The sequence below is a fragment of the Cydia fagiglandana genome, chromosome 16 (assembly GCF_963556715.1).
Source record: "Cydia fagiglandana chromosome 16, ilCydFagi1.1, whole genome shotgun sequence".
NCBI lineage: Eukaryota > Metazoa > Arthropoda > Insecta > Lepidoptera > Tortricidae > Cydia > Cydia fagiglandana.
Genome location: NC_085947.1, coordinates 4,271,371 through 4,292,371, shown reverse-complemented (window position 1 = coordinate 4,292,371; position 21,001 = coordinate 4,271,371). Strand labels below are relative to the sequence as shown.

General features: G+C 37.9%; 1 protein-coding gene and 1 long non-coding RNA gene across 2 annotated transcripts in view; both read right to left on the bottom strand.

The window, feature by feature from the left end:
• The window catches only part of LOC134671780 (transient receptor potential cation channel trpm), a 410,982-nt gene that overhangs the window by 196,853 nt on the left and 193,128 nt on the right, over positions 1-21,001 (bottom strand). The gene's annotated exons all lie outside the window — the stretch shown is intronic.
• On the bottom strand, positions 2,475-6,573 carry LOC134672290 (uncharacterized). Its single transcript, XR_010099316.1, has 2 exons — positions 6,471-6,573; positions 2,475-2,688 (listed from the first exon to the last, which is right to left on the bottom strand). It is a non-coding gene; the product is annotated as an uncharacterized LOC134672290 (long non-coding RNA).

Here is a 21,001-nt window from a genome sequence, read left to right as displayed (position 1 = left end):
TTAAAATCCCTAAATAAACTTTCAAGAGCGTCTATCTCAAAAACTATTCAAGATATCGAAAAACTTGACTAGATAAAACTTGTAATTTTATGAGCTTTCGGTTTGTCTTAGTAGTTATGTCGCTAAGATGAAAAGTTTCCAAGATATCAATGAAAAACCGAAAAATTCGACCTTCTTACCCCCCTCTACCCCGCAGCACCGGGGCTACAGCCGGGGACTTTTGATATGTTCACCTCCTAACTAGTCTAAACAAAGTTACGGAGTCAAAAATTGTGTTCCTAGCATTTCCCTCTACAACGTTTTTTGAGCATTCATTTCCTGACCTATACGGATACCTAATAATAAACACTTCAATCAAAAATTTACACGCTTCAGTGACAAAGGCAAATCGCCACAAAATATCACTCGTATCCTATTGTAGTTCCTACTTAACCCTCTCCAACCCTTTACAAGAACCTTCACGGCATATCAAAAACCCTTTCCATACCCTACAATCGTAGTCCAGGTTACCTAACCAATTTTGGACCTTATTCCAAAGGAACACCAATCTACCAATGGCCTGTAAATTGTGTCGCTGTTATAACACGGGGAGTTAATTCCAGAACATCTGTGCACCGATTACCTTAGGTAACTCTAACCCGAAGGGCTCCAGGCGAGAAACTTAATATTACCTTTGAATAACATATTTGCATGATAATAACCTAAACTTAGACCTTTGAGCTATATTATGGCTCCTCTACACAATGGGCCATCATACTGGCCAGTGTGTACCTGGCCAAATGGATCGCTTTCGTAATAACTAGTGCTTACGCCAAATCTTAGGATTAGGAGTCGTGGATAACGCGAAGAAGATGAGGATGATGAACTTAGCATTTAGTACTTATCACGTTCACTTAATAGCTAGCCCAGGACATTTTAGATGCATACACTGAAATACCTAGCACCAGACGGGATGTACCTGTGCTGTAAAAACTCTATACCTCATTGTTATATTTCAGCTGATTATGAAATACTAAAACCAGGGCAGTCCTGCTTAATTGCACCCTTGAACATCCTGTGTTTCAAGAACTTCTCAAAAATCGACCAACATAAGTTTTACCAATCCATTGCTGCACATGTACAACGTAAGTACTAAAAGATTCATGACGTAGTCGCAATGAATCACGCGTTATGCAGAAATGTATGTTTTCTAAAGCTGTCTTGGTAGGAAAATGTGGTTAAGCCCTGTTGTTTTCTCATTAAAGCATTATGGTGTGTTCTGGTCACGTTTGGGATTAAATGTGATATTGCTGTTGTAATGAAACACGTCAGTATAAAACAGCAACTGTTTATTTCACATGAATGCGGGTATCATGTACAAATAATAACTACCCACAACATCTCCCCCAAAAGGTATACATAAGACCCAACACCAAAAAGTTATGCAATACAGTTAAGTTAAGTTATCCATTTTACATTTCATAAACACGGCCTAGACATGAACATAAGAATGTAGATAGCAGTAGTCTTATAAAACATATATGTATACGATATTATATTTTGTTGCATCTTGACTACCATCCTATCCTCCCCTTAAAATAACGTTAGGTACATAAGGATATTTATGTTTAATACTTATCTGTCTAGTTTACGCTATTTCCTACGTACGTACACACGATAACACTCTTAATCGATCATGACAAGACCTTATTTCATAGCAATAAGGTTCACAGACCATTGAATCAGTGAAACTTCGATGGTAAAAATTATTAATTATATCCATAGGAAGGCGACTATACTGATTCACTTGTTGTGTTCCTTTATTAGCATGTTAGATCTTTGTTGCTACCCAAAGATATGACATACTCGTACCTAACACACCTTTACATAATTTTATTTAAAATACTAGGTAAAAGGTACACAAAAGAAAAATTACAGACTATCAGAATAAAAATACTTAGGTAAGTATATGCGATCGAGACATAACGATTACATATTCATAACTCTTGTATTTTTAATTTTAATGAAATTAAAATGGGCTGTTTACTATATTTCTAAATAAATATGTAATCGTTTATGTTCACTTAGTCTAGCTGTATGATTATTTTTGATTAATAAGTTTGGCTCGACTACGAGTCATTATAACAGTAGGCCTACTGCCGCTATCAACCTTATTGTCGACAGCATTAGGTTCAATTTTACTTGTTTGACCTACTTCCTCGCACGCGTCCTTGAACTCGTCGTCGGCATCAGCTGACACTGGCTGCATCGAATCCGAGGACGGTGCATTAGTACTAGTTTCGCACTTAATTAAATGGCGTCGATTGCGCCTAAATCTACCACCTAGCTTATTTTCAATTATATATGAGCGAGGAGTCTCGGCGTTACCTACAACGGTAGCTCGAGTTCTCGTCTTTCCGTCTATACACACGACTTCATCGCCTGCGTGAAGCGAAGGAAGTGTCCTTGTGTGTTTATCGTAATATTCTTTAACCTTTATTTGATTACGCAACATTGTCGAATGTTCTGATGAGTCAATTGGCCGCGGGGTCAACAACCTAGGGTGCACCGGGAGCTTACATTTAAGTTGACGACCCATCAGAAGCTGTGCAGGAGAGCTTAAACCGTCCCTGGGAGTGTTACGATAGTTTAGCAAGGCTAAATAAAAATCGCCGTTTGTATTAATCGCTTTCTTAAGAAGAGATTTTACTGTCTGCACCGCGCGTTCGCTCTTACCGTTCGATTGTGCATAGTTTGGCGATGACGTCACATGATTGAACCCCCATTGTCTAGCGAACATTTTAAACTCTCGACTGCTATATTGAGTTCCGTTGTCACTAATCAGGGTTTCTGGGATGCCATGGCGAGAGAAAACTTCTTTCATGCTTTGTATTACTAAGTTAGAAGTTATATTTGGCAAATTACATACTTCTACATAGTTAGAGTAGTAGTCTACAATGATTAAAAAATATTTCTTCTGTAACTCAAATATATCGGAGCCGATTTTTTGCCATGGCAGCTCAGGAATCTCAACTGGAATCAGTGGTTCTCTCGCGGGAGCGTTTAGACTCTCCTGACAGGTGCGGCAGTGCTTCACAAATGCCTCGATATCCTGCGTGATACCAGGCCAGAATACGACTTGCCTCGCGCGTCGCTTGCACCGGTCAATACCCATGTGACCTTCGTGAATAGTTTCGAGCATATCTGCTCTTAGCGCTCGCGGTACTAATACTAAGTTGTTTTTAAATATTACTCCATCCACTATAAATAGCTCTTCTCTAAATGACCAGTACCAGTACCAGTGACCAGTGTTTTTGTTAACTGGTCATCATGCCCTGTAAGGGACTTTACCATCGTCACGAAGTGCTGGACCTGCCACCAGTACGGCCACGCCGCCAAGACCTGCAAGCAACCAGTGAAGACCTGCGGGCACTGCGGAGATCAAGGACACGCTGAAAACGAGTGCATGAAAAAAGAGGACCCTCCAAAATGCGCAACCTGCACTTACTACAAGAAGCCCAACAACCACAAAACAGGTGACCCTGATTGTCCTGCTAAGAAAATGGCCGAACAAAGGTTTATAAATTCAATTGACTATGAAGGCGCTTGCTTATGAATATGACTTTCAGATTTAATAAATGTTTTAGACAATTTTTATTTTTAATCCGAGTCAAAATTACGACGATGTAGAAAAATTACTAACGAACCCTAAATAAGTAAATAATTATTTTGTTTTTCTTGTTTCTGACGCACTAAGCTCAAAACATGTTTTTGCTACGTTGCGTTATGTAAATATGTGACATACACCACTAACCTAGATTATTATTAGTGATTATTGTCAAGTAATTGAAATTAGAATTATATAGTTTGTTTTTATATTAAGCACATAATAACATTGATTAGTAATAATTTTATAATGTAAACTTATCTAATTGATGTCTACCTAAATGCACACTTGTAAGTTTTTCCTTTTGGTAATTAATATTTTTCTACCTGAGATACAGGATTTTCCTAGTTCAGGTAGAAGTCATTGAAAAAACGTACTTTATAAGATATTCTCGACCTAATGTTAAATGTATGACTATGTTTTCTAAATAAATATATTATTATTATTTTATTTTTTATTAGTACAATTTTAATTCGCTCACGACCTCAGATTTGTGATCTGGCCAACCTTTATTTATGTACTCGCTTAATTTTAAAAAATCAGAGTCACGTTTGGTTTCTTTTTTAATGTGCGAAAGTTTGTTATTTGACATTGGTAAATTACCCACGAGTAATTTTACTTGACATATATTGTTTTTATGCACATCGTCACTGTAAAGATCCGGCAGCGAGGCACGAGACAAGGTATCTGGAATATACATGTATTTTCCTGGTTTATAAGTGACATGCAAGTCATAGTGTTGTAATCGCAGCAACATGCGCTGCAAGCGTGCTGGGACAGACATTAACGGCTGTTTAAAAATACTCTCTAGGGGTTTATGGTCCGATTCTACGACTACCCTTTCCTTACCGAATATGTACTGGTGAAAGCGCTCGCATGCAAACACTATCGCCAAAAGCTCTTTCTCCACCTGTGCGTAACGGCGCTGCGCGTCGGTCAGGGTACGCGAAGCAAACTCCACTGGCCGCCCGCCCTGCATGATCACGGCGCCCAGGGCGTCACGCGACGCGTCAACCGACAGCAGCACCGGCGCTTCCACATCGTACAAAGCCAATACCCCTGCCCCACACACTACTTCTTTTAAGTCTTCGAATGCCTTTTGCTCGTTCTGCTCCCATCGCCAGTCATTATCTTTTTTTAACAAATTTGTCAACGGCGCCGCACGTTGCGAATGGTTTGGTATGAATTTAGATAGATAATTCACTGCCCCCAAAAACCTTTCCAAACTTTTCCTGTCGTGTGGCGTCGGCATCTCTTTTATTGCCCTAACCTTATTATCGTCAGGCCGCATTCCGTTTGCGTCGAAAATATGCCCTAAATATGTTACTGACTGTACCCCTATTTTGCATTTTTGTTTATTAAATTTAAGATTAATCTCTTTAGCTCTATTCAGAAGCGCGCCTAGTCTCTCGTCATGCTCGCGCCTAGTTTTTCCCCATACGATAATATCATCGATAAAGCTGTCTACTCCCTCTAAATCTTCTAGAAGTTGTCGCATCTTACCATGAAACACCTCACTAGCACAATTAATACCAAAAGGTAAGCGCAAAAACTGCCATCTACCGAATACCACCATACCATATACCGAACTTTTTTCCTTATACCACCATATTAAGTTACACACACCTTTTATAGGAATTTTGTGTTTAGTAAACGATTCAAGATTTATTTTCGGTATTTTTAACATACTTTCGTCGAAACCTAGTGATATAAATTTATCAAAAGACATAACATTAAAATCTGCCCCCGAGTCGAGTTTAAATCGTTCAGAACCGTGTTCACAAAACAGAGTTTCCATCCAACGCCCTTTACCGCTCGAAGACGAAACCATGTCTATATAAAATGGTTCAAGTTCATCGGAATCGCTACTCACGGAACCATGTTTTTCTATTTCATACACTCGTTTCACTCCATTGTCATCGTTGATAAACCTAGATCTGCACATACGAGCAAAATGTCCACGGTGACCACAAGAGAAACATGTTACGTACTGTGCCGGGCATTCTTGGTTGGCGCAGCGCGTCCCGCCGCAGCCGGCGCACTGGCGCTGCGCCGCCGCCGCCGCCGCCGCGCCGAGCGGCCCGAGCGCCGCCGCGCGCCCGTCGCCGCTCCACCGCATGTACCTGTGCACTACTGGAACCCTCACTCGCGACACTTAATTGTTTACCGCTTTCCTTGGAAGCTTCCTCGGCTTGACACATCTTCATAGCTTTGTCTAAATCTAAGTCTTCACAGCGTAGAAGCCTGTCTCGTACGGTGACGTTCCGAACGCCACACACGATGCGATCCTTAAGAAAATCGTCGCCCAGCGTACCGAAATTGCAGTTTTTACTTAACAGCCTCAGCGCTGTCACATATGCCTGAATCGATTCGCCTTCCTCCTGGTTACGTGTAAAGAATTTGTACCTCATTAGCATTGTGTTTACTTTGGCGCCGAAATACCCGTCAAACTTTTTAATTATGGCTTGTACGTCGTCTTTTTCCGAGTCGGCGTCAAATGTAAATGTTTGAAACACATCGAAACCCTCTGAACCTATCAGATTAACAAGCAGGCTGGCTTGTACTGCGGCGGACTCGCTGCTCACACCGGAGGCCTTCACAAAAAGTAGGAATTGCTGTTTCCACCTTTTCCACGCATCGGCCCGCGTAACGGGACCGCCCTCCATGTTTAACTCAGGTGGTGGTCTGGCGTGTTCCATCTTTTTAACTACGCCAATAACACTGTGTTACACAAAAGAACTTTGTTATCTGTAGTTGTCCGGTGTTTGGGCACTGCACTTCAACTTATTTGTAATCGTTGCACCACAAAATTATTTAAAATAACTAACACCGCTGCCACCATGTAATGAAACACGTCAGTATAAAACAGCAACTGTTTATTTCACATGAATGCGGGTATCATGTACAAATAATAACTACCTACAACAGCTGTAATATGGTTTGCGATTTTTCTGTAGAAAATAGTGGAAGCGGGATTTTTGAATGTCTCAATCTTTAAAACTCCTTTTTGTCAAGGCAGTGGTGCGCTCACAGACTTTAATTATTCCACGGTTCAGGGTTTACGCTGATTTTTCCGTTCAAACCTGCTTACTTTATGGCATTCCCATGGGATTCCCAGTGTAAACTTATACATCCCAATAATTGCCTACTCCAGAGCACACAGTTGTTGTGGCCGAAATAGGTCAGGAGAGCATGGAAGTAAACTTACAGCGTAATAAATAAAGTATAACCCATCCCTTGCATTGCAAGATCTTTCAAGAATTTCCCATTTTGAACAAAATTTGATACTGAGTCAAAAGCGCCGGGGTTCGAGGCCGGAATCGAACCGGTTTCAACATTCGCGCTTCTCGGTTTTCACATGGGCTTGATGGGCTCACCACACGCAGAACTGTACTGAAATAGTATTTTATACAATCGTGATATAATAGAGACCTTTTCAGTCGAGTACCGTATTTAGGAAACAAAGCTTGCTGAGTCCTGAGTCCGCGCCACCTTTTCGTAACTCATGAGGCCCTTTTACATTTTTTTTTCTTGAGGGACTTCTTTGGTTTTAATTCATGAGGCCCTGGTACTTGTGTAGCGCTAAATTCAATTTTTAGACAGTTGTTTTCTCGTTTTTGGCCTCCGTAGCCTATAGAGACTAACAAGCAACGCTAAGTGGTTTTCGTAGTCTATGGATGTTGCTATATTAAAGGTGTCAAATGCGAAATTGTTTCTACTATACAACCTATAATAAATAATTCATTTGAGGTATGTTTTTGTTTCTTACTCTTGAACGCGGCGAGCGATTATTGGTCAATTTCATTATAGTTAGTCAAACCGTTTCGAAATGAATATTATAGTTGAGTTAGGAGGATACGCGAACCTCAAAAAATGGTCTGACTAGACAAAAACATATGCATCGGGGCTCGTATAATTAAAGTGTCGCATTTGCACTAATTTCAGTTACTGTGGTCATATTCCCGGTTGTCCCACTTAATGTTATTACGCGAGTTAACTTCGACCGCGTACATTAATTTACGTGACAGTTTACAAACTACGGGATAACGAAGCGGTATAAGTTGTAACCCGATTGTCTAAAACTTTGGGGACCGACGCAGATTCTATGAGTATTTCAATTGTGTATTCTATCTATAGATTCCGTATAAGCTGTTCGGTGTGCTTGTTAGCACGTGCACAGTTATAGTTTTCCTTGGCGCGACTAAAGCGCAACTGTACAATTTGTACAATAAAAGCACTTCAATTTCAGAACACCTATAATACTCGTACATATATACACATATAAGTAAATAATATAGGGACATTCTTACACAAATTGACTAAGTCCCACGGTAATCTCAAGAAAGCTTGGTACTCAGACAACGATATATAAAATATACAAATACTTATATACATAGAAAACATCCATGACTCAGGAACAAATATCTGTGTTCATCACACAAATAAATGCCCTTACCGGGATTCGAACCCAGGACCATCGGCTTCATAGTCAAGGTCACTACCCACTAGGCCAGACTGGTCGTCAAATTTATCTGGAGTCTTTGGTGTTTGGAGTATGGGCTCTTAATTTACCGATAAGTACTTATCATTTTAAACTTTTAAAGACATCCATTGTTCTTAAACAAAAATAAGGCAAAACCGTGACAAAGCAAAATAAATACGCGAAATAAAAAAGTAGGTAATAAAATTTGGAGTTTGTCCAACTTCGCTAAAGGCACTCACTAAAAATTTGAACTTTCAGCTTTAGAAAAGTCTACCACAAAGCCTACAACTCTCAAACTTGAATACTGTTGACCCAGATTTTGGTCAAAACTAAAAAGTCGCGTTCAAACCTCCAGTTATTAATAGGAATGTTATTTGACAAGCTCTTTTTTAGCCTGTTTTTTTGTACGTTGTATGTAACGATTCCCGATTCGAACTTTAAGGTACGTCAAATTTTACATTTGGATACGATATGGATTAGATATGTCAGTGACAGAAGCGACGTTTTTGTTTGAAGTAGCGTCACTATTGACACTCTTTGTCTGACTCTAGACGTAATATTTGACGTATCTTAAACTTCGAATCGATCCGTATGTTTCCATCAGCAAAGTGTTTCGTCTGTAAATTAAAATCACAATACAATACTGCCGTGTCACGCGCATCTCATGTAACTTTAAAAGTTGAGTTTCGAGATAATTACGTTTAAAGTTTTAAAGATTCAAATGCTGTTATCGTTGACGGTTCGACGTAATTTTTTTATTTTTTCTAATCTACATGTAGGAAATATGGTCACTATGGAAATATGGTGGTTTTCATTTTATTCGAATTAAATGATTTCGCATGATCAACTCTTCCATACTATAGTGGTCACACGAAGTCATGTAAGTCAAGTTACATGACATACGCGTGATCAGACGTGACACTTATTACTATATATTACCAATATTGTTGTCGTATAAATCAAGCGCTCGGCCAGTCATGCCTAACTCCGGTAACTTAAGAAACGATGTTGATATTTTGGTTGTGTCAGTCATACAACTCAAGTTAACTGAGTTGTGTCTGACGCCATCGGCAAAAAAATGAAGTTACATGAGTTAGTCATATGCTTATCTCAGTAAATAGTGAAGATTTTCAAAATTTTCTTTTAGAAGATATATATTTAATGGTTTTTAAGACGATTTAGACTGGTTATCCGTAACTCATGTAACTCGAGTTAATGGAGTTTGGCGTGACACGGCAGTAATATGTATTTGTATATTAAGATTATACTGATACTATGTATACTGACTTATAACGATGTGTTATTATTAATAACTTATTAACAGCCTCTTGCGCCTAGTGTTAGAGTCACCTGCTTGCGACTTCTGGAAACACTGGGACGATGTACATATGGGCTCCAGAGGCTTAGTATATAAGTTGTTATTTATAATTAATTAATTTTGTTATAATTTTGTATAGGTTTAAGTAATTAACATAATATTAAGGGAATGTATACTAACACCATGGACATGGTCTGAATTAAATAAATTGATTGATTGATTGATTGATTAATAATAACTTTCATTTCATTTCAACCGAAAAGTATATGTACATAGCCTCTGCAAGTATCGTCTTAAGTTTTCAGTGCAATACTGCACCCTGGGGGTGAAAGTTTGTAAATTTCTGTAATAACGCCCATCTGCGGCCAGTTTCCGAGTTTGATATTGTAATAAATATAGCTAAACCACATTTAAACGGTGAACTTTAAAAACAAACTCATTTTCTTAACTCATTTAAAGGGTGAAGTTTCTTAAAAAACTCAATCTCTGCTCAGCAGCAAAATTAACTAAGCAGGTAAGACTTATTTTATTAGTTTGTTTCAAAGAACCTTTTTGTCATTTATTATTTGAATCTGCCTATAAAGGCTATAAAGGGTTAAAGCGAGTATTTTAACATACAAAACTTTTACTCGATCTAAAAAGATTATTTCTAAAAAGGAGTGGATGTTTGGCGGACAATACATTGTAAAAGTAATTAAATCACAGTAAAGATAGTTTACTAATGCTTGCATGAATCACGAAACTTAATAGAAATACTTTAAGTTATAATCCCCGTCTCGCATCTCAAAGGAAAGTTTAAGCTTCAGAAAACACAAATTGTTGACAAGATAAACATATAGACCGGGAGATAGTGACACATTTTACTGGGTCATTTGTACCAGTATGGCGGTTCGTCAGGGGTCTAAGTACGTAATGAACGAAATAAAAATGATGGTCATAGCGCTGGTACCGGCGGCCCAATCGCGTGGGCGTTAGTCGAACGTGTCGGATAAAATACGAGCGTCGAACGATTTGTTCCACAAAAATCCTCGTATTTTTCGATAGTCCATAAAAAAGAAGTAGACGGTAGCGTAATGCCATACTTCTCCGGTGTGACTTACAGCCCGCCATACTGAGGCGAACACATTAATTAAAAAAAAACAATTCAATCATTTGTGCCAAGCTAATTTTTGCACAGGTGATCATCGTCGAGCAGCCATTCATGGACATCACCATGCCATACTTTTCGGGTGGTTCCAAATGGCCGCCATACCGCCGCAAAGGAGTTAATTTTTTTTTTATTGCTAAACGATTTGTACCATCTTGTAATTTTTTTTCAAGACTTTCTGTGTGATCATAAATGGAAATCTCATAATGCCATACCTGTAGGAGGTGGCAAATGTGTACAATATTTTTATTTTATTTCAAGTATGGTGCCTCTTTTTCCCCCTATTAGAAGTATGGCAAATATAATAATGGTCACATTGCATCATATAATTTCCAAAAATCCAAATGCCATACTGGTACAAATCGTCAAAAAATTGTTTTTTGTTTTAAGTCTTGGCTTAAGTCTCACAGTCGTCCGCCCCGTAGTTATAATCTGAAATATTTTTTTTTAGGTATAATTGTATCCAAACAAACAGAATATGATGATGCCATGCTGTAAAAAAATATTTTACGTATACATAGTCGTATTTTTGAAACGTGTCGATTAAATAAGTTTTTCAAGTATGGCAGCACTTTTTCCCCCTACTATAAGTATGGCAATTATAATAACGGTCACATTTTATCAAATACTTTCCAAAAATTTAAATGCAATACTGGTACAAATCGTTTAGCAAATAAAAAAAAATTTACTCCTTTGCGGTGGTATGGCGGCCATTTGGAACCGTCCGAAAAGTATGGCATGGTGATGTCCATGAATGGCTGCTTGACGATGATCACCTGTGCAAAAATTAGCTTGGCACAAATGGTTGAATTGTTTTTTTTTTTAAATTAATGTGTTCGCCTCAGTATGGCGGGCTGTAAGTCACACCGGAGAAGTATGGCATTACGCTACCGCCTACTTCTTTTTTATGGACTATCGGAAAATACGAGGATTTTTGTGGAACAAATCGTTCGACACTCGTATTTTATCCGACACGTTCGACTAACGCCCACGCGATTGGGCCGCCGGTACCAGCTCTATGACCATCATTTTTCTTTCCTTCATTACGTGCTTAGACCCCTGACGAACCGCCATACTGGTACAAATGACCCAGTAAAATGTGTCACTATCTCCCGGTCTAATAATATATATATAAATATAGATAAAGATAAACGTAATGAATTTAATTAGTATTTGGTTCAGTGGGCTAAAACTAAATTGTAGATTTTATATTAAATGTTTACAACTTATAATCTAGGGCAAATATCATGAAATAAATCACTTAGAAACTAATAGAGTAGGTGTATTATTTGCGAAGGCAGACTAAGCAAAACCTTAAAGAATAAAGATTTCAGTTGGCTTGATAGAAAACATTACAAAAACGTGTCTAATTTGCATTTATTTTCAACTTTATATCTTTACCATACTAGTTACGTACTATTGCAGTATGATTTTAGTATATAATACCTAGCTAATGATAGTAATGATATAGCCGAGGGATTAGACCAGCAACATTTTAAACAGAAATATAGTTTCAAAGATATTGACGAAGAACGTCAAAACCCGCGCGATCACGATACCTTCCGTCACAAGTAAAATTTTATGAAACGTAAAGTTGAAAAGTCAATAAAACATAAACAACTAACTTTCAATTCTTTTAGAAATTTGTTTTTAGTTGCCTTGAAACAAGAGCGAAAAAATCCTAACAGATTTTGTTCCTACTCCAAGCCTATCCTGGAATATACCTACAGCCATATATTTTCTCTCAATAAAATACGGCACAACATGAAACCATTTACATATTCACTCACTCGCTATTTGTTTTACATTAAAATTAAGCACCGGTGTAAACATATTATATTACCTGAACGCAATTAAACCTTCAACACACGCGTAATTACAAAATGTTAAGAGTCACACGACAGTACAAACAATAACACTTAACTATACCGACGGACGTACACACCGATGTACAGTTAACAGTATGGGCGATGGTGCCACTGGTGCCTATTAGAGATGCAACGGATAGTTGTGGCCGGATACCGGATATTCGAATTCGGCCTGACCATCGGCCGAATATCCGGTATTCAGTCGCCGAATATTCGGCCAGCGGAACAGAACTATACCTATATTTCGGTTTTTCGGGTTCAAATCCTGGTAAGGGCATTTATTTGTGTGTTCATCACAAATATTTGTTCCTGAGTTATGGATGTTTTCTATGTATAAGTATTTCTATATATATATATATATATATCGTCGTCCGGTACCCTCAACACACTAGGTCGATCTGTGTAAAATTGTTCTATAATATTTATTTATTTATTATTCAGGTGCGCATTCTGCAGGTTTGACCTGTTTCCTAGTGAACGTTCGCGCGGACATATTTCTAGGTTCGAAATGAGTGCGCGTGCAAGTCAGTGGAATGATTAAATTGTTTTAAAATAATAAACAAGTACGATTATGATCAAGACTGTTTCTTAAATTCAATTAGTCTACTCCGAAATCAAGCAATGTTACTATCCGGTATCCGGCCGGATAGTGGCCACTATCCGGTATCCGGTCGGATATTAAAATAAAGGCCGGATAGGCCGGATACCGGATGGTAACGGAATATCCGGTGCATCTCTAGTACCTATAATATTAAATACTAAGACACATACGCCCGGGCCTCGGCCGGAAAAATTTACTGTTCCACGGAGCTGTTTAAAATGTATGGAGAAGCATTTGAACATTACATTGAGCATTTTTGGACTTGGACGACTTAGTTATGTCGTCTTTGTGTACATATTAGAGGCGATTTTAAGCGAATTCTGAATTGAAGGTTTTCAATTCGACAATGTTAATATAACAGGCATTGACATTGACATTTACTTAACACATTCAGCGCTAATCACGACACGTTGTCGTTTTGCCTCTACGAAGCATTTTCGCTACGTACCGTGAAATCATCGGCAACGATCCGTCTCTCTGTCCGTCTGTCCGTCACCAGGATGTATCTCATGAACCGTGATAGCTAGATAGTTGAAAATTTCACAGATGATGTTTGCCGCTATAACAACAAATTCTAAAAAAAATATTTATTTGGGGCTCCCATACAATAATGGTGTATTTTGCCGTTTTTTGCATAACGGTACGGAACCCGTCCTGCGCGAATCCGAGTCGCACTTGGCCGGTTTTTTTTTAATATTAAAAAATTGAACTATGGTGAAGGGTGGCTATCGTTTACGTTTAGTTAGGCGTGTCTCACTCGATTTCGTCGCTTTGCTATAAGCCGCGCGTGGCGCTGTCGCCACCTAGCGGCCATATCTGTGCTGGTCGTAACAGACGCGGTTTGTTAGAAAGTGAGTCTTCTGTACTTAGTACTATTATTTAAATTGTGGTTCAGTTAAAACGTGTTTGGAACAACTTTATTCAATTTGCAAAGACTGTACTCGTTCGGCTCGCTCTTTCAACTCAAAACTTTCTAGAGGACACTTTGAAGAAACTGCATGAAAACTTTGGCTCCGTAGAATATAAGTTTATATTAAAAGAGGAAACTTGTCTCTTTACTGCTACGAACGTTGTCTTATCAAGCGGAAAAAAACCGTAGAAATTACTAAGTAGCATAGTAGCGTTCAACCTTTGCAATATAAACTTAGAAACTTTATCTAGGTAGGTACATAGTACAGACTGTTTATTTAGTCACCTGCAATAATTTATGGGGTGCATATGTAGATCATACTGAGCAACTTTTACTATGGGAAGGAACGACCACGAAAACCTAAAAAAAACATTATTTACAAACGTTACGAAGTAACATGGGGTCCCTTTGTTTCACATAAAGTTTTATCATAATGTATTGTTTGCCATATTTTATCATTAGTCATAAAATTTTCAGGATTTTCGTAAGCTACTTATAGATAGGTTAGGTTTGTTTTATGGAAATCCTGAAAAAATTCTGAACCAAATAAATTATGAGTTATGACTTACGAAAATGCGAACAAACAATATATTATAACTAAAAACTTTTAGGGAAACAATTCCGAAGAAACATAAAACGGAAATTTGTTGTATTGTTCAGTCGGAAAAATAATCGCGAAAATAATCATTACCTTGCGTATTGTATAGGTTTATCGTCATGCGATTCCTGCCCACCCTCGGCGCGATTCGGGAAATGATTTAGAGATTCACTAGATATGATATAGTAAAGATATGTGAACGTTCCACGGCAAAAGGTACCATTGCCCCGGTTGAATATTGAAGCGGCGTTAATAATAGCGTAAGCGCCAGCCGTACCTTTTGCCGTGGAACGTCACATATCTTTACTATTTCATATCTAGTAAATCTCTAATTCATTTCCCGAATCGTGCCGCCTTCCACTATTAGCGCTCCATTATGATCGACCTTTGCGGGGCACGATAGAACAAACACAGTGAAAGGAGAATTAACAGTACATTACAACCGATTTTGGGCAAGCGCAGAATCACAGATGTGCAAGTTGCGAAAAGTTTCCTAAAAATAGGAAACGTTCTCGGAAATCTCGGGAAAATTCACGGGGAATAAAAGAAACTTTTATTTTGGAAATGGAAAATTTCAGTCGCCTTAGAAAAATATTTAATGTTTCTGAAACATTTTAATATGAAAATATCGAATCTTGAAAAATTGTTGAAGGCGTATCAGTGCACGCTTTAAGGCAAGACATTATAGGGCTGGCTGATTTTGTGGCCTATTTGAACTTATGTTTTAGTATTTCGCCCTTGCATTTGTCTTATGGCGCGGTACAGACATGCAGAACTCGCCGAGTGCCGAGCCACTCTAAGAAAATACAATGATTTTTTTAGAATGTATGAAATAAGCATGTCTGGCCGTACCTTTACTTATATGTATGATTTGTGACAGTAGTATAAAATTACTGTTAATATAAGTGCTACTGTTTTTCTGTTGTGGAATGTTTTGTAATATGTACATATTTATCATATTAAATAGCTCATTACACGATAAAACACTCATACGGACCGATATAATATCAAATCATATCATCAAATTTATGTCAAAATACTGCCTTTGTCGCTTTTATTGTGTACTTGTAATGGAATATCGATTATGTTAAATTTACCATTTTATATAATGTGTTCGCATAGACACATAAATAACGTCTAATTTTCACTCTGACATCAAAATACTGTTTACTATTTACTCTGCGGACTTGTAATGGAATATCGATCGTACTAACTACACTGCATCATCACTGATAGCTCGGTAATGCGCCTACGACCATTATCTCTAATCACTCTCATTAAGGATTCTACTGTCTAGTTGTAATCTGAGTATATTATGTCATTGACGCGTCACACGCTTGGAGTTCGTGGATATAATGTGATTAAAGGCTCCTCTTCACGTTGGGCCAACGCCAACGAGGGACGCAGCCATGCGGTAGAATGAGATAGCAATATCACTTGCTCCCTCTAACGCATAAATGCGTCCCTCGTTGGCGTTGGCGTTGGCCCAACGTGAAGAGGAGCCTTTACGTATACGAGTAGATAACGGCAGGGGTTACATAAATGAGATTTTGTATGCTGCCTATACTGAGTAGGTAACAGTTATAGGGCCCGATTCGGATTTTGAAATAAATAAATAAATAAATAAATAAATATTGGTGGACGTCTTACACAGATCAACCTAGCCCCAAACTAAGCAAAGCTTGTACTATGGGTGCTAGGCGACGATAAACATACTTATATAGATAAATACATACTTATATACATAGAAAACACCCATGACTCAGGAACAAATATTAGTGTTGACATCTATTAGATATCTTTTTCACTAGATATGAAATAGTAACGATGTGTGATGTTCCACGGCAAAAGGTACCTTATGGCCGCAATAATATTGGAGCGGCGTTAATAATAGCGTATGCACCAACCGCCATAGGGTACCTTTTTTCTGTAGAACGTCACATATCGTTACTATTTCATATCTCATCATCATCATAGGCCTTTTCGTCTATATCAGACGATTTATGGTGTAACACCGTTTTTGGTGGCTAAATAGACCGATGCGAGATCGACATGGTCTACCACAGGTCTGACAAGAGAAGTTTGCGGAAACCGGTACTGAGACACCTTGTCGTCGTCTTTGCCTCTTGTCAGCGAGTGCGGCGAACCAGGTCTCATCACAAAACTTGCGACCCTCCACAACACGTTTGCGCCATTCCGTCCGCTGCTCTGCGAGCTTCTCCCAGTCTTGGTGGTCTATATGGAAGGCAATCATGTCCCTCTTTGCGCAATCTTTAAAGCGAAGCAATGGCCTCCCAACGTTACGTTTTGCATTCGCAACCGCACCAAGAAGAACACGACGAGGTAGTCGAGAGGGTTCCATCCTGTGCACATGCCCTAGCCAACGCAAACGTCTCTGCTTGAGAAACGCTGTTAGGCTAGGCAGCTGTGCAATTTCTAGAACCCTTTCGTTCATATCTAGTGAATGTCTAATTCATTTTATTTTTTTTATTATTATGAATGGGCTTACTCATGGCCACAGACTAGCCGAGGCGTAGACGTGGCCTACGATGGAGCGAGCTCGCCCAGAAGGTGCCTGTTCACTCTTGATTTGAAGGTTGCCGGGTTATAAGAACACGGAAATATAGACGCCGGCAGGGAATTCCATTCCTTGGCAGTGCGCATAAGGAAAGTAGAAGCAAAGCGCTTCGTGCGAATTGGTGGAATATCTACCATGTAAGGATTCATTTCCCGAATCGCGCCGTAACTTGAGTTTTTTTTATCTACAGGCACGGCTATCGTAACTATCATGAAAAAGTTAAGATCCCGACAAGAAATTGCAACCTTTTAAGATGTACTCCTAAGAATGTCCGTACCTCAGCCTTTTAGTAAAAGGCAGGAAAAACTAAACCGGTTAACTGAACAATTTATTCTTCTAGTTCTTAGAATGGCATTTTCTTTCTGCCCTATATTGTGAAAGGTCATGGCTAGGCTTATTATAAAAATAAGCATAATCGCAATGCCAATGGAGAGGTAGGACCGTTTAATCTCCATTTACACGATGCGAGTACAAGTAGCTGCCCTGACAGTTGGCAAATGTCTTTTTATACTCGCATGCATGACTGGAAGAGATCCCTTTTTACGTTGTATATATTGTCGCACCAATAAAAGTCTGCAGCGGATTTGATAGCCCACGCAGTGTAAGTGCCCAAGTAGCATGGAAGTGTCGGCAACATCAATATAGCAGCCAATTAAGAACTTAGAGTGATTTAAGGGACGTATAAGAGTGTCAGAAAAGATTTAAGCTGTATAAAAGGTACTTTACAGATATTATACAGCTCAAGCTGTATAAAATCATTATAAAGGATTCTGCGGAAGCATGGGGTGCTTTATCAGAATATAAAAAATCTACTATAAAACTAAAAGTGTTGTGAGAGACTACAAGCTAATTCTATCGTAAAAGCTGTATACAGGCTGTATTGTAGTAACACTTGGCACTTTTAGCTGTACAAAAGTATCTGTCAACTCCGTTTTAAAACATTAAGTGTTGTGAAACACTACAAGCTAATTTTATCGTAAAAGCTGTATACAGGCTGTATTGTAGTATCACTTGGCACTTGTAGCTGTACAAATGTATCTGTCAACCCCGTTTTAAAGCTATTTCTTATGGCGTAATCTTACTCTCCTATAAGAATAGTAGTTGTATAACTTCTGTCTGTAAGGGTATTATAAAACCAAATGAATAAATGGCAGCTATAGTACAGCTTTTTTCTGTATTACTGATAGAGTCGCTTATAACAATCTTTTGGCGTAATTTTACACTCGTATAAGTATAGTAGTGTAATGATTTCTGAAAATAAGTGTATTATAAAACTAAAGGAATATATGACAGTTACAGTACAGGTTTTTTATTTGTTATACGGATCTCTAAAGAGAATTATAACTTATGTACGGAGAACCGAAATACAGCCAAACGAATACAAATATTCTATTATAAAGCTGTTTTAATTACAAAAGCTGTAAAAGACACTCCATTTATTACACAGCACAGCTACTAAGATTATAATGCTCTCCAACTATCCTGTAGGCTGTTTAAAAATTGTCGCCATTTTACAATAAAAAAAAAACGTATTTGTAAATATAATTAAAGAAATACTTGCAAATATTTAGCAGACTAACGCCGTGTTATGATTACCAGCTAAAATAAATTGTTTAGCCTTAGAACTAATATTTATAAATATTTTTGATACTCTAACCTTAAAAACAAACAGTAACTTTACCGATTTTTGATATTTTCCTTATGGTTTCTCTTTGTTATTTTGCAGGCGCGTAAATATTTTGCCAGAAAAGATACACAGGTTCACAATAAATAATAATCCGCACTTACCAATAATGTAATATTCCATTCAAGTCCTGTATAATATTTACTTTTACTTTTACCATCCACTATAACACTTTATTGTCGCCATTACTATATTACGAATTAACAAGATTAAGACATTTTAGTTTCGTAAATGATTATTATTCTCTTGTAATTCTTTCTTATAACTCATTTAAAACTTATATTCTTATATCGTACTTATAAGAGATTATCTGTAGTGTTAAGGTTTCCTGTTACACCGAAATATAGCTGTAATGCAGCTATTATGCAGCTTATGTATTGCTTATACAGCTACTCTACAGCTCTAATAACGCCAAAGGCTGTATAATTTGGGCCCTTTTTTTACTTATAAGGGCTGTATAAGCGCTTATACAGCCTTTGTACAGCCTAACTGTACAGCTTATAGTATACAAATAAACTTTAATACAGCTTATATACAGCTTGCAATGCTACTTGGGTGTTATGTACTTATACGTCATAATTTCATAGAAGTTTGACGTTTAAAATGACACTTGCACTGCGTGGGCTATCAAAATCGCTGCAGACTTTTTACGGTCTGACTATATTTTCTTATTTTTCTTTAATTATAAATCATTTTAATATTATCAAGTGGATAATATACTTAATTATTTTTATGTATCTTAAGGGGGCCCACAGATTACCAGTTCGATCACGATATCAGCCTGTCAGTTGTTCAGAGCTGTCAAATTTTGCGTTTAACCGACAGGCTGATATCGTCTGGCGAACTGGTAATCAGTGGGCCCCTTTATAATCGACAGTATACAATCGTGATGCGAGTAACTAGTATACAGTAAGACAGTAACTGATCAAGTCAACTCTCTCCGTGACGACATGACCTAAAGTATTGTTCATACTGAACAACAAAGAAAAGCGCAAGTAATTAGTAGTTACCATATTGCGCCACCTGAAGTCAGCCGGCAATGATCCTTAGCCGTTATAAAGCGCCATGATTATCAATTAAAATCACAGTTTTCTTTTGTCTCTCAGTCAGATATAATAGTTACTGTGAATAATCTTATCTTATCATTTACATCTCAGTTTTCATCTTGGTTGCGTCTTCACTTGCTGCTACGAGCCCAGGGTCTGCTTGCCGACTTTATTTCACTGTTGGGTATTACTTCATTGATAATTCAAGTAAGTAATTTTATATGTTATAACTTTAATTTGAAGTTTTTAAGATAGGATCAATTTAGAAGGAAGACGCCTGAACCCCTCGTATACTTCGTTTCTATTGCTTTATCGCGAATCTATAGTTTTAAATGTCAAGGTAATTTTTTCAATGATCAAATTAGACAGGCCGCATACGAAGGATTAATTAGAAGGGATCAAAATCAAATTAACTGGACTGGAAAGGAATCAAAATTAAGATATACTTACCACGCGAAACTGGCGACGGGAGATAGGGATATCGCGCGGAGTATTAAATGAGTTTACCGTTTTTCTTCAATTACTCTGAAAATTTACTATTATTTTTACTTGTGCTTGTGAAGTAGCTTCACTGTTAGCTTTTTTTTATCCTTACATTAGCATTATATTGCTTCACTGGGTAACAATGTACAACTACAAATTTAATAAAAATTTGGTTTTGGTGATTTTTTTCAATTTATCCAGGCAACTTTACTCTACTCAACAACATCAGTTTTTTTCTACTTTTTACCAGAACACGATACCGAATATGGTCTTATGGAGCCCACAGATAACCAGTTTTCCGGACGATATCAGCCTGTCAGTTCGGAGCTGTCACATTTTGCTTTAAACTGACAGCACAGATTATATAATCTGACAGGCCGATATCGTCGGGCGAACTGGTAATTAGTGGGCTCCTTTAAACGGATCCCCACTATTTTCGTTATACCTTGTAGTGGTGAACTTCAAAATCTAATGTGAGCTATTTCTGTCGTAACAATTGATAATATTGGGAATCAAACCGAGCGAAGCGAAATGGGTCCGAATCCAAAATGTTAACCTACTATTTTACAAGCTTTTATTTCGTTTCACCTGACCGTTGTCTGTCTGTGTGTAATCAAATCTTGCAAGTTAAATTTGATC